This window comes from Phascolarctos cinereus, unplaced genomic scaffold (assembly GCF_003287225.1).
Source record: "Phascolarctos cinereus isolate Bilbo 61053 unplaced genomic scaffold, phaCin_HiC Scaffold_5;HRSCAF=322, whole genome shotgun sequence".
Taxonomy (NCBI): Eukaryota; Metazoa; Chordata; class Mammalia; order Diprotodontia; family Phascolarctidae; genus Phascolarctos; species Phascolarctos cinereus.
Window position 1 is genome coordinate 79,205,818 of NW_027555958.1, and position 12,396 is coordinate 79,218,213.

Below are 12,396 nucleotides of genomic sequence, written 5' to 3' on the forward strand. Positions count from 1 at the left end.
GATCTATCTATCCAGCCTCAGTCTCTCCCCCGAGCTTCAGGCCCATATCTCCAAATGCTTATTGGATACTGGATGTGCCGGGGACATCACAAACTTAACATGTCTAAAAATGAAATTATTGTGTTTTTCTCTGTTCTTTTTCCAAACTTTCCTGTTTCTGTTGAAGGCACCGCTATTTTTTCAGTGTCTTAGGTTTATGACCTTGACCTGATCTTCAACTGCTCACTGTTACTTGATTGAAATATCCAATCCATGACTGAATTTCACTGTTTTTAACTTCACAACTTTTTACATATCTTACTTCTTCCTTCCACATATACAGCTACTACTTTAATTCTCTCACCTGGGTTATTGAAGTGAGGTGGAGCAGTGAATAGAGTGCTGGCCGAGTCAGGAGGATCTGAGTTCAAATCTGGCCTCAGATGCATACTAATTGTGTAACCTGGGGCAAGTCACTTAACTCTATTTGCCTCAGTTTCCTCATTTGTAAAATGAGCTGGAGAAGGAAATGGCAAACCATTCCAGTATCTCTGCCAAGAAAACCCCAAATGGGGTCAGATGTCACTGAACAACAGTAGGGTTATTGCAGCAACATCCTATTTGATCTCCCTGCCTCTAATCTCTCACCATTCTAGACTATTTTACATTGTATTTAAGTACTTTGTGAGATACACACATACATTTGTGTATATATATATATATATATATACATACACATACACATATATGTACACATGTACATATACATATATGCATATAACTAAATAAATACATGTATACTTGTGTGTGATTTACACATGTACATATACATATATGCATATAACTACATAACACACAAGTATACATGTATTTATTTACTTTATATTTTTCTGTACCTATTTTTATGTGTGTAGCCTTGTATTCTCTCTAATACCTGCATCTGACAAAGTAATTTTCCTTAAGCAGAAATCTATGTGACTCCCCTACCTATCCAACACTGGTGGTGTTCTAGCACCTCTAGAACAAAATATGAACTCCTCAGTTTTGTTTTTAAGTACCTATGTAAGCTGGCTCCAACCTGCCTTTCCAACTTCATTGGATGTTACTTTCCATCCTATGCATTGTGCCCCAGCCAAACTGGCCTTCTGGCTGTTCTTCACTCACTACAGTCCCCTCCAGTCTCTGAACCTTTGCACTAGCCATTCCCTGTGCTTGGAATGAACTCCCTCCTTACCTCCATCTCACAGAGTTCCTCTCTTCCTAAAAGATGGACCAAAGACACTGTCTTTGGCATGAATCTCTTCCTGATCTCATAACTGATGGTATACCTTTAGATAATACCTTGTATTTAAATACTTTGTGAGATACATACACACATATTTATATATGGTGTATACATACATACATACATACATATATATATATATATATATATATATGATATGCACATATACACATATGCATTTACCTATCTAACATACAGGCATATACATATACATTTATTAACTTTCTATTTTTTTCTGTATATATTTTTGTATGTACAGCCTTGTCTTCTCTCCCATCAGAATAGAAGCTTACTGCAAATAGGGATTTTTCATTCTTTGTACTTGAATTTGTAGTGCTTAGTAAAGTGTCTAGGGGCAACTAGGTGGTGCAGGGAATAACCTCTGGGCTGGGAATCAGGAAGGCTCATCTTCATTAGTTCAAATCTGACCCCAGACACTTACTAGCTGTGTGACACTGGGCAAGCCATTTAACCCTATTTGCCTCAGTTTCCTCAGCTGTAAAATGAGCCAGAGAAGGAAATGGCAAACCACTCCAGTATCTTTGCCAAGAAAACCCCAAGTTGGGTCACATAGAGTTGGACACAACTGAAAGTATTGAAACAACAAGCAGAGTGTCTGGAACATAGTAGGCACTTTATGAAGCCTTATTGATTGATCTACATTACTAGAACTGAAACTCTTAAGTAATTTACTATTGAAATTACTCTGAATAACTGAGCCCTTGGGCCTTCCACTACTGCTTTGTGATCTCCTCACTCACCATCATTTTAAGAAAGAACCCATCCATGCTCCACCTCACTCAGGCATGCTGTGCAAGGTTCCCCCACTTCCATTTCAGGTTCCCCTTTCTGTGCTATTCCCATTAGAATGTAAGGTCCTTGTGGCTTGAAAATGGCTTGTTTATTTCTATTTGTATCCCAGGTACTTAGTACAATGCCTGACATATATAGTAAACTGCTTAATAAATGCTTTATCCAACTTGACCGATGATAACTCTTTCACTGCAGTCTTGACCTCCTGAATCCCCTTTACCTCTGTAGTCAAAGTTGTGTTGTATGACAAGTGGACCATGCAGTATGGCGCTGAGGAAAGAGTGCAGAAGTTTGTGCTAAGAGAGATCTGGTTTTACATCCTTTCCTCAGAGTTGGCTAGTAGTGTGACTGTTGGAAAGTCACTTGGCCTCTCTAAGCCTCATTCTTCACGTGTAAAATGGGGATAATAATAGCATCTCTAGAGCACTTTAAGGTTTGCAAAGCACTTCTTATTTGATCTTCACATCAACCCTGGGAGGTAGGTGCTATTATTATCCCCATTTTACAGCTGAGGAATTTGAGGCAAACAGGTTAGGTGACTTGTCCAGGGTCACACAAGAGTCACATGAATAGGAAGGGTCTGAGGCTGGGTTTGAATTTGGGTCTTCCTGACTCCAAATCTAGCACTCCATCTACCGTACCACCTACCTCATGGGGTTGTCATGAACACCAAATGAATGAATCTACATAAAGCACTTTGTTGGCTTTAAAGTACTGTCAAGATGACAATTTTTATTGGAATGAAGAAGAGTATATGTCTGAGAGGAAGGTGACCACAGGGGAAAAAGGGCTGTGAATTTAGGCATGTGAAAGAGAAAGTATATTATCCTTTATTCTTGGGTGGTGGTAGTATATTGACAATTAAGAGACCAGATGAAGAGATGGGAATGATGTGTTAACATCACAATACTTCACCCCCAAATAGCAAATGCCTTTAAAACTGGACATTTCTTTAGCCTTTCAAACGACAACTGGTGCAGCTTAAAGCGATCAGTTTTAAAACAACATCCACCACGACAGCAACAACCGTGATCATGGACTTAGCACTAGAGATAGCTTAGAGGTCATTGAATCCAAGCCCTTGGTTTTTGTGATGAGGTAACTGAAGACTAAAGGGGCGAATTCATTTATCCAAGGTCACACAGGCAGTCAGTGGCAGTGCCAGGATTCAAACCCAGCTTTTCTGCCTCCAAATCCTGACAACCTTCCTCTATGTCATGCTTTCTCTAAATGTATCCCACGTGTGATACGCTTTTGCTTCTGGCCTACCCGGACTTTTCTCTTTCCACTATCATGGCAAATATAATAGCTGGCTTATTCTGATTGTCTCTTTCTAGCCTATTCTGAGAAGTGTGGCTGGGGAGGGAAAGATCTGAGAGAGGTTAAGAGAAGGACATGTTTATTTCCTTTGCCCAATCAATTTACTGATAGAAAATTTCCCAGTGACTCAGAAGATGAAACTTGCTGGCATGGAGATCTTTCCCCAAGTCTGCTTGGGTGGTTTAGGAAACAGCACAAACATCCCAGAAACCTGGAGAGTTGAGGCACCTGGTCATCATCTCCTCCCTGTCATGGTTACCTAACTGGCCTCCATTTCTTTTAGGTCCGTGTTTGCTAGCATTATCTCTACCCCAGAGACCCAAGTAACCAAGACTTCAATGAATGATGCACTCTAATTTTTTTTATTAGATTACCAGGAGTTGATATTGGGCTGCAAAATGGATATCAGACCAGGATGGAAACATTAAGAAGGAAGCACCCTTTCTGATATAATATTACATATCTATAGTTAGTAATTTTGTTGCTTGCCATTTCAATTGTGTCTGAATCTTTATGACCCCATCTGGGGTCTTCTTGGCAGAGATACTACAGTGGTTTGCCATTTTCTTCTCCAGCTCATTTTACAAATGAGGAAACAGAGGCAAACTGGGTTAAATTACTTGCCCAAGGTCACACAACTATTAAGCGTCTGAGGCCCTATTTGAACTTGGCTCCAGGCATGGTCCTCTATCCACAGCTCCACCTACCTTTCCTAACCATGAGTCCATATTGGGCTACAAAATAAGTATCAGGCCAGTATGGAAACATTAAGTAGGAAGGACATATTCTGGCGTGCGATCATATGTCCATAGCTAGTAATAATAGCTAATATTTATATAGCACTTTGACATTTGCAAAGCACTTAACACATAGTAGCTCATTTGAATCGATCTTCACAAATAGCAAGATTGTGATAGATAACTATCATTATCCCCATCTTGTAGATGTGGAAACTGAGGTTGAGAATGGTTAAAATTGAGAGTGACTTGAGGTCACACAGCTAGCAAGTATCTGAGACAGGATTTGAATGCAAGTCTTCCTAACTCTGAGGGCAATGCTCTTATCTGCTATGCTGTCATTCAGGAAAAGACCTCTTCGGCTCAGAGCCTTTTTCGTACCAATTTAAAAATGGTTCTCCCTTTGGATCTGCCTGCCATCAGCAGTCAGTTTGCTGTTTGAGTTTGTATGCAGCGGCCACCATTTGCTTTGCGCCATCCATCCTCTCTTGAACCTTTCTTCTTTTGACCCTGTGGCTACAAGTAAGGTGGCCAGGAAGGCTGAAGAGGAAGTTTGGTGCAACAGTTCCCTGTGCACCAAAAACATGGGCCAACAGAACTTTGTCTTCTCTAGAGAGAAAAGTGTAAATGATCCAGGACCGGGGAAACCGGTTTGAATGAATGAAGCATTCCCTCCCCTCCCAGCTCTAGCCAGAGTGTTACAGCTCAAAGCCATGTTGTTCTGGAGTCTGACTATGCAGTCTTGAAAAATGCTGTCTTGACCAGAAACAGGAAGTACCAGAAATAATGTAAAACTCTTTTCCCATGACATTTCTAGTCTAATTCTGGGTGTCCAATATGATTTGGAGGAGGAAATGAATGGAGAAGAGATTTCTCAGATTTTGGTTGCTTTTTTTCAAATCCCTGAAGGGTCTCTTGTCATGAGCAATGAGAATGTCATGATTGCAAAGTCTCAGTTCACTACCCAAGTCTCTGACTGTTCACTTTCTGCTACAAGGCAACCAGCTGGGCGTCTCTTGTAAGAAAAATGCTGAGGATGGTGGTGATGGAGATAAGGATAGGGATAACTAGAGCCTCTCCCCTGGGTTCTAGTCCCACATTTCTGAGAGTCTACTGGACATCTACACCTGGTGTCCCAGACTGAACTCACTATCGCCTCCCCAAAACTTTGTCCAACTTCTCTAATGGAGTTTGTGCTATCATTACCATCCTTTTGATCATACAAGCTTGAATCCCTTACAGTAATTTTTTATTCTACCCTCCCATTTGTTCCCTGTATCTAATTGGTTGCCACATCATAATATTAATGCTTCCAAATATTTTTCATATCATTCATAAGATTATACACTTAGAACTGGAAGGGAACTCAAATGCCATTTCATTCAATACCCTTTCTCTGCAAATGAGGCCTAGAAAGTTAAATGGTCTGTATAAGACTATAAAATGTCAGGAGTGGGATTTGAACCCAGGTCCTTTGACTTGGGAACCAGTATACTTTTCCCTCCATTACACTGTAACTTAGTTTTGCCCATCATTTCTTCATACCTGCATTATCCTAACAGCCGTCTAACTGGTCTTTCTGCCTCCAATCTGTACCCTGCCCTCCTTAATCATTTTTAATATTGCTCCCTGAGTAATGACCACACTTATCATAGGGGGAAGGAATTGAAATCCAGGGATCTGGGTTTGAATCTTGTTCTAGGACTTAGTTAAATGAGTTTGGACAAGACATTTAAACCCTTCTTAGCTTCAGTTTGCTTATCAGGATGATAATACTTATGCCACTTGCCTTATGGGGAAAAGGCTTTGTAAACCTTAAAACACTATGGAAATGTGAGTCATTATTATTATTCCCAATGTATTACTTTTTTAAAAGGTGAATCTATACTCAAAAGCCTACAGATTAAGTATTAATCAATCAATTGATTGATTGATTAAGTCTACAAATTAAGCCTGATATTCAAGTCTCATCACAACCAGGTTCTACCTTATATTTCCATGATGATCTCTTCATGTAAGGTATCTTTCATGCAGACTGGGATATTACTGAAAACTACTAGCCATTTTCACTTCTTAACCTGCCTTCTCCTGTCTCTTTCTATTTGTTGAAATCCCAGGCTTCCTTCCAGGCCCAACTCAGGTACCACCTTCTTTATGAATATAAGGAAGTCTTGCCAGATTCCCTTATAGAAAGTGATCTGTCCCTCTTGAAGTTTCTCATAGCACTTCATCAGTCTTTCCCAGCTCACTTAGCAATGTTGTGCCTCAAATCAGAATTGTATGTTCATTATGTGTCAAATCTGATCTGTTAGATTGTAAGCTCTTAGAAGGCAGAGACTGGGCCTTATTTTATCTTTGCATTCCCCAAACCTGGCATGGCACCTTGCTGTCAAGAGGTGTGTAATAAATGTTTGTTGAATTAAACTCCAACAGGGATGCAACCTTGTGTTTAAGAGGCTTTTTTCTTCCAAAGATCTAAAAATAACACTTTATAAATAACATTTATGAACACTGACTACGTGTAGAGTATAATTTTAGGTACTCTGGAGGTGCTAAAAAGAATTAGTAGAAATCTCTGCCATTTTGGAACTCAAAATCTAAAAAGAGAGACAGAATAAACACAACTATATGAACCGAAAATAAACATAGGAGCCACCAGCTTTAGCTCAATAGAGACATAGACAGGGATGTGCTAGTAAGTATTTAATAACATGCTCTCTGGGAAAAAAGTGTACATGTGGCACACTTTAAAGTTTAAATTGTATTATTAATTGCTTCAGCATTACTTTCTTAAGTCAATAACCCAACAAATCAAGTCCTGATTTTTAGCTTTTGCAGGTTAAAAAATGTGCAGATTAAAAAAATTAAGATTTAATGGAATTAAAACTTCTACATGAAAACCAACTGGTTTGAGCAAGCTTTAGCTCTCACCTTAATATAGAGCACTTAAATATTAAGCTTTTAGGGATACAGGTAAGAGAAAGATGGGAGAAAGGTACAGTTTTAAGGATGTAGTGGAATGAGTGTTAAATTTGGAGTCAGAGGCTCATCTCTGCTACCTATGACTTGTGTGACTTCTTTGGGCCTCAGTTTCTACATCAGGAAAAATAGAGATTAGATGATCCCGCAGATGATACTATAAGGATTGATTGAATTGAATGGAGCCAAGAATGGCCTAGGGGCTGGACAGTCTCGGGGAGGGGGGGGAAAAGAAGGGGGCTGTGGTTTGGGGTCGGGGTGAAGGGGGGTGCTTGTGTGCTGCCGCTGATGTGCTTTGGAGATTTAAAAAAAAAAAAGATAAAGCCTTCGTAGAAGGTAGCAAGTAGATTGTAAACTACTCCCGACCTGACATAGAAAGAAAGCAGAGTCAATAATAGGAGGGAAAAAAAAATCTAGTACTGAATCTACTTAGCCAACGGCCCTAGAAGATGTAGAAACTAAATGCAAAGTCTTTGGTTTTTGCCTCTAAGGCTGACAAGGGAGCTATAAGGGGTCTACCATTTATTTTTCTTTTAACTCACTCATCTATTAGTTAAGGATATTTCAATTAACTGAAAGTCCTTAGAACACTGTCTAAAACAAGCTTTATTTTTAAAAGGAACAGACATCAGCCCTACAATGTGGCAACAGTAGGGGCTGTGAGTATCAGTTAATTTAATACTTCCCAAAGATTCATTTTGATTTGAAACTCTGAAGCTATGGGGCCTTTGGAATCTTTTCCTCCTACTGCATTCCTAAAGAAAAGGAGTTTTCTTTCTTGGGTGTTAGAAAGAACACTACTGGGTGAGAGCTTAAAAAGGATAATTTAAATCTGTATCAATTGGTCAGATCAGACTATCCTTCCAGTGAAGGCTAGAGCCAAGTACCAGCTAGAGCAACTGGGACCTAAGTGGGGCCGAATTAGAAAGACTGGGACAGGTTCAAACTGGAAGGGCCAGTAAGAGGACAGAGCCTGAAGCCAGCACCAATAGAAAGGAAATTCACTCTCCTCCCCTCAGGCCTTGCTCTCTACTTTTTTTTTTTTCATTTCCATTTTTTTTTTGGTCACTTGAAATAAAAAGAAAAAAAAAACATCTCAATGGGGGATTTCTTTCAGAAGTCCAGCCTTCCCGTCACCTTGGCTGTCAATTTCTAAAGTGTTTGTGTCTACGTCTGTGCCAGCCTTGAGCATCCAGTCTGATAAATCTCTGCGGACCCAGATCCTGTTTATGAGGAGGGCACTGGGGGCCTTTTCATCTTGAGGAAGTAGTTCGTCGCCTGGTTCCAAAATAGCTACTGCAGGAATAGGCTATATTTTTAGGACACAGGAAGGGCTTGGGACAGGCCTTGCACATTCTTTATGGAGTCCTGGTTTCCTATTGCTCTACAAAGACTCGTCCCAAGTAGGGCTAAGAGGAGACCCAAGCTGCCACCTAAAATGGAATGTCAAAGGAGGGTAAGTGAACTCTGATGTGGCATTCCTTTGTCTTCTAGAGAATACCCTTCCTTTGATAAGTGATTAATTAGCTTAGCATTATATGTCACACCTATTGCCCATGGTGTTGGTAAGATGATTCAGCAAACGCTAGTGAAATCTCCCACAAACTAGGTGACTAGGTTTCCAGAACTTGAAGTCAGGGAGACCTGAGTTCAAATCTACCATCAGACACTTAGTAGTTGTGTGACCCTGGGAAAGTCACTTAATGTGCACCAGTTTCCTTATCTATAAAATGAGTTTGATAACAGCACTATCACACAGGGTTATTCTGAGGATAAAATGAGATCGTATTTGCAAAAACCTTGGTAAACACTTGGTGAAATAGCATTTTAAAGAAGTCTATCTATCATCATTATGATTAGTGGCGGTAGCGGTAGTAATAGTCTAGTAGCAACAGCAATAGTGGGAGTGGTGGCGATAGTAGCAGTAAGTAGTAATATTAGTAGCTAGTAGTAGCCAGTAGTAAATAGTAGTAGTAGCAACAGTGGTAGTAGTAGATAGTAGTAGTAGTTAGTAGTAAGTAGTAGTAGTAAAAATAATAGTAGTAGGTGGGAGTAGTAGCAGCAGCAGCAGTTAGCAGTAAGCAAGTAGTAGTAGTAGCAGCAGCCCAGTGGTAGTAGTAAGTGGATAATAGTAACAGCAGCAATAGTAATAAGAAGGTTGTAGTAGCAGTAGCAGCAATGATGGAGGTGGGGGTGGTAGTAGTAGTAGTAATAGTAGTAGTAGTAGTAGTAGTAGTAGTAGTAGTAGTAGCAGCAGCAGCAGTAAACCAGGAGTGAATTAAGAAGGGCTAGCTTCCCTAAAGAGTAAAGGCAGGCAAATTAGGGAAACTTACCTCTGTGCTTCTTCACTGATCTTCAGACTTTGCAGCCTATCATTACTGTCTGAATGTCTTTCAGATTTAGAGGAAATTAGGCTGGAAGGGACTTCAGGGCCATTGAGTCCCTGGACACGCCCCTGCACAGTCAATCTATGAAAACAATAGCCAAGGATGTGTCTAGTTCCTTCCTACTTAACTAGGCCAGAAGATTTCTTTAGCTGGACTGCTTTGGCTATCAAAGCTTTCCCTTGGGGAGACTTGTTCAGAACTCAGAGGTAGAATGTTAACAGGGTGACAGAAACGAATCGGGATATACATTAAAAACTTTTTCGAATTCTAAGCAAAATAGAATCATAGTTTGGGGCCAAACTTTCCTTGCTTTGAATTCCTATGACTCTTACACTCTGTACCACACACATTAGAACTTAGTGGACTGGCTTGTACTATTCTCTTATCATTGCATGTATAGACAACCCAAACGTAAAAGGGGCTTAGTCTCCTACATGATAGACTGTGATAACATTTTGGAGAATTTCTCACAAAACCTCTCTGGTTCATGCCTTTACTAAGAAAATCTTGAGACTACCAGTCTCGGGCTGGTGTCTATAAATAGGGCACTCATTTAGCCTGGTAGCTCTCACTCAGATTCAGAAGACATTGACTATAGAGAACTCTCACTTTCACCATGAGGAAAGAACTCATGATGCCAGAGAGCCCACATTTCCTCTCTGTACAGAGACTACGTTTAGGCTATTCCCTTGTAAACATAGTTCCCAATTATAAACAATTCTTCTGTTTTCCCATTGCTGTTCTTAAGGATTTTCATCTGGTATTAATTTCTTGGTATGCATGATTCAGTGTAGGGACTTCATGGATGTCTAGGCCTCTTTCTAGGTCCTGTGTGAAACTCCACATCCTCATCTCTTCTCTCTGCAGTCCACGTAGTCTGTTGTTTCTAGAAATAGTCATCTACTTGTGAAGGACACCTGGGTAGGTCCAATGTTTGAATGGTGGAAGCTAACCTGCAAGAGGACAGAAAGGTTTATCATTAATAAATATTTATTGAACACCTACAGTACCCACTGCCAAAATATGGTGCCTCATTTCAAGAGGCTTCCGGTCAGGTTGGGGGGACAAGACATGTACATAACATAAAGAGAGAAAATTCATTCAAGATAACACATTTCAGAATCATAAAACATTGGAACTAGATGAAACATTAAAAACAATCTGTTACAATTCTCTCATTTTAGTGATGAGAACATTGAAGTCCTTGACATCCAGTGACTTGTCTGTTACAAGGTTAATAAGTAGAAGGCCCAGGACTCAAGCCCAGATTTTATTTTATTTTATTTTTTACTCTAAATCACAAAATGATAACACAAAACTGATACTACTACCACCACCACTACTACTACCTTATTATTACTATTGCTGCTGCTACCTACTTTCTACTACTGCTGCTGCTACTACTACTGTCTTATTACTATTACTACTGCTATTACCTATTTATTTACTACTGCTGCTGCTGCTGCTAGTACTACTACTTTCTCATTACTATTGCTGCTGCTACCTACTTACTAGTACTGCTGCTGCTACTACCTACTTACTATTGCTGCTACTGCTACTACTAAAACACATTGAATGACTGAATCAAAATCTAGGCAGGCTAAAATGGTGGGCTAAATCTAATAAAATAAAACTAATAGAGAGAAATGCAAAGTCCGCATTTGGGTTAAAAATCAACCATTATGGGTCCAGGATAGAGGAGGTATGGCTGGCTATAGTTTATCTGAAAAATAAGTGGGGATTTTAGCTGACTATATGCTCAATAAGGATGAATAGTATGATATGGAAGCTAAAAAAAGGTAATTTGATATTAGGTTGAATTAAAAGAGGCACAGTATTCAGGACTAAAGAGGTGGCAATCCTGGAGAATTCTTCCCAGGCCTCATCACACCATCAGCCTTGTGTTCTGTCATCCAGAGAAAGGTAACCAGAATGGTAAAGGGCCTTGAAATCATGACACCTGATGACTGGTTGAAGTAACTGATTTGTTTATCCTGGAGAAGGGAAGGTTTAGATTGGAACTGTTAGATGTGTTAATGTGTTTGAAGGTTTCTTATATGGATAAAGGAAAATAGACTTGTTCTGCTTTGGCCCTAGAAAGCAGAACTAAGATAGACAGAAGTTACAAAGAGGAAAATTTAGGCTTGACATAAGGAAAAACTTACTAACAATTAGAGTTCTGACACATGCTCTGGAGCTATTTTCCCAACTCTCACTCAGCTGATAAGTCAGGTCACCAAAGCAAGGCCCCTTCAAAGCTCTTTATTTCTTGTGCAAAGCAACTTTTTCATGGAATTTGAGCATCATTAGTAGCTAGACTATTTGATATTTGCTTAAAATGGATATTTAAAAAACTAGACCTGCAGTGTGCATGGTGGTACACTGAGATGGCGTTGAACTTGATTACTAGTCCTAGGGGGGCTTCTTAGAGGTTGGGGTGGTTTCCCAATGCTATACAGGTCACGAGCCCCTGCCATGATTCCTAGTTAAGAATAATTTTATCAGCCAGACTTAAGAAGATTTTAGAAAAGGATGGTCACCAAGGTGGTTAACAGTAGGTTCAAAATAGTCACCTAACCTCATCCCTGACAAAGTCTATGATACAGTTTCAAGTGCATACAGAGTCCCAGAGGAAGTAGGCTCAAAGTTAGAGAACACAGGTGGTGACTTACAGCTCCTGGTGGCTGGCAGTCTTTTTCTCCTACGTGTTGTGTTCAAGAAATTATTTTTAGGTATGGTATGGTTTGTTTTGCTGGGTTTCTTATAGAGCTATGAATCTATATTCAGTCTTACTTTGGATTCTAATGCAGACCAGGTTGTCATCAGGGATTCTGCTAGGATTCTATTTGGAAGAGAGGAAGTCTTCCGGACCTCTGAAGTTCACAAGGCTCTCCTT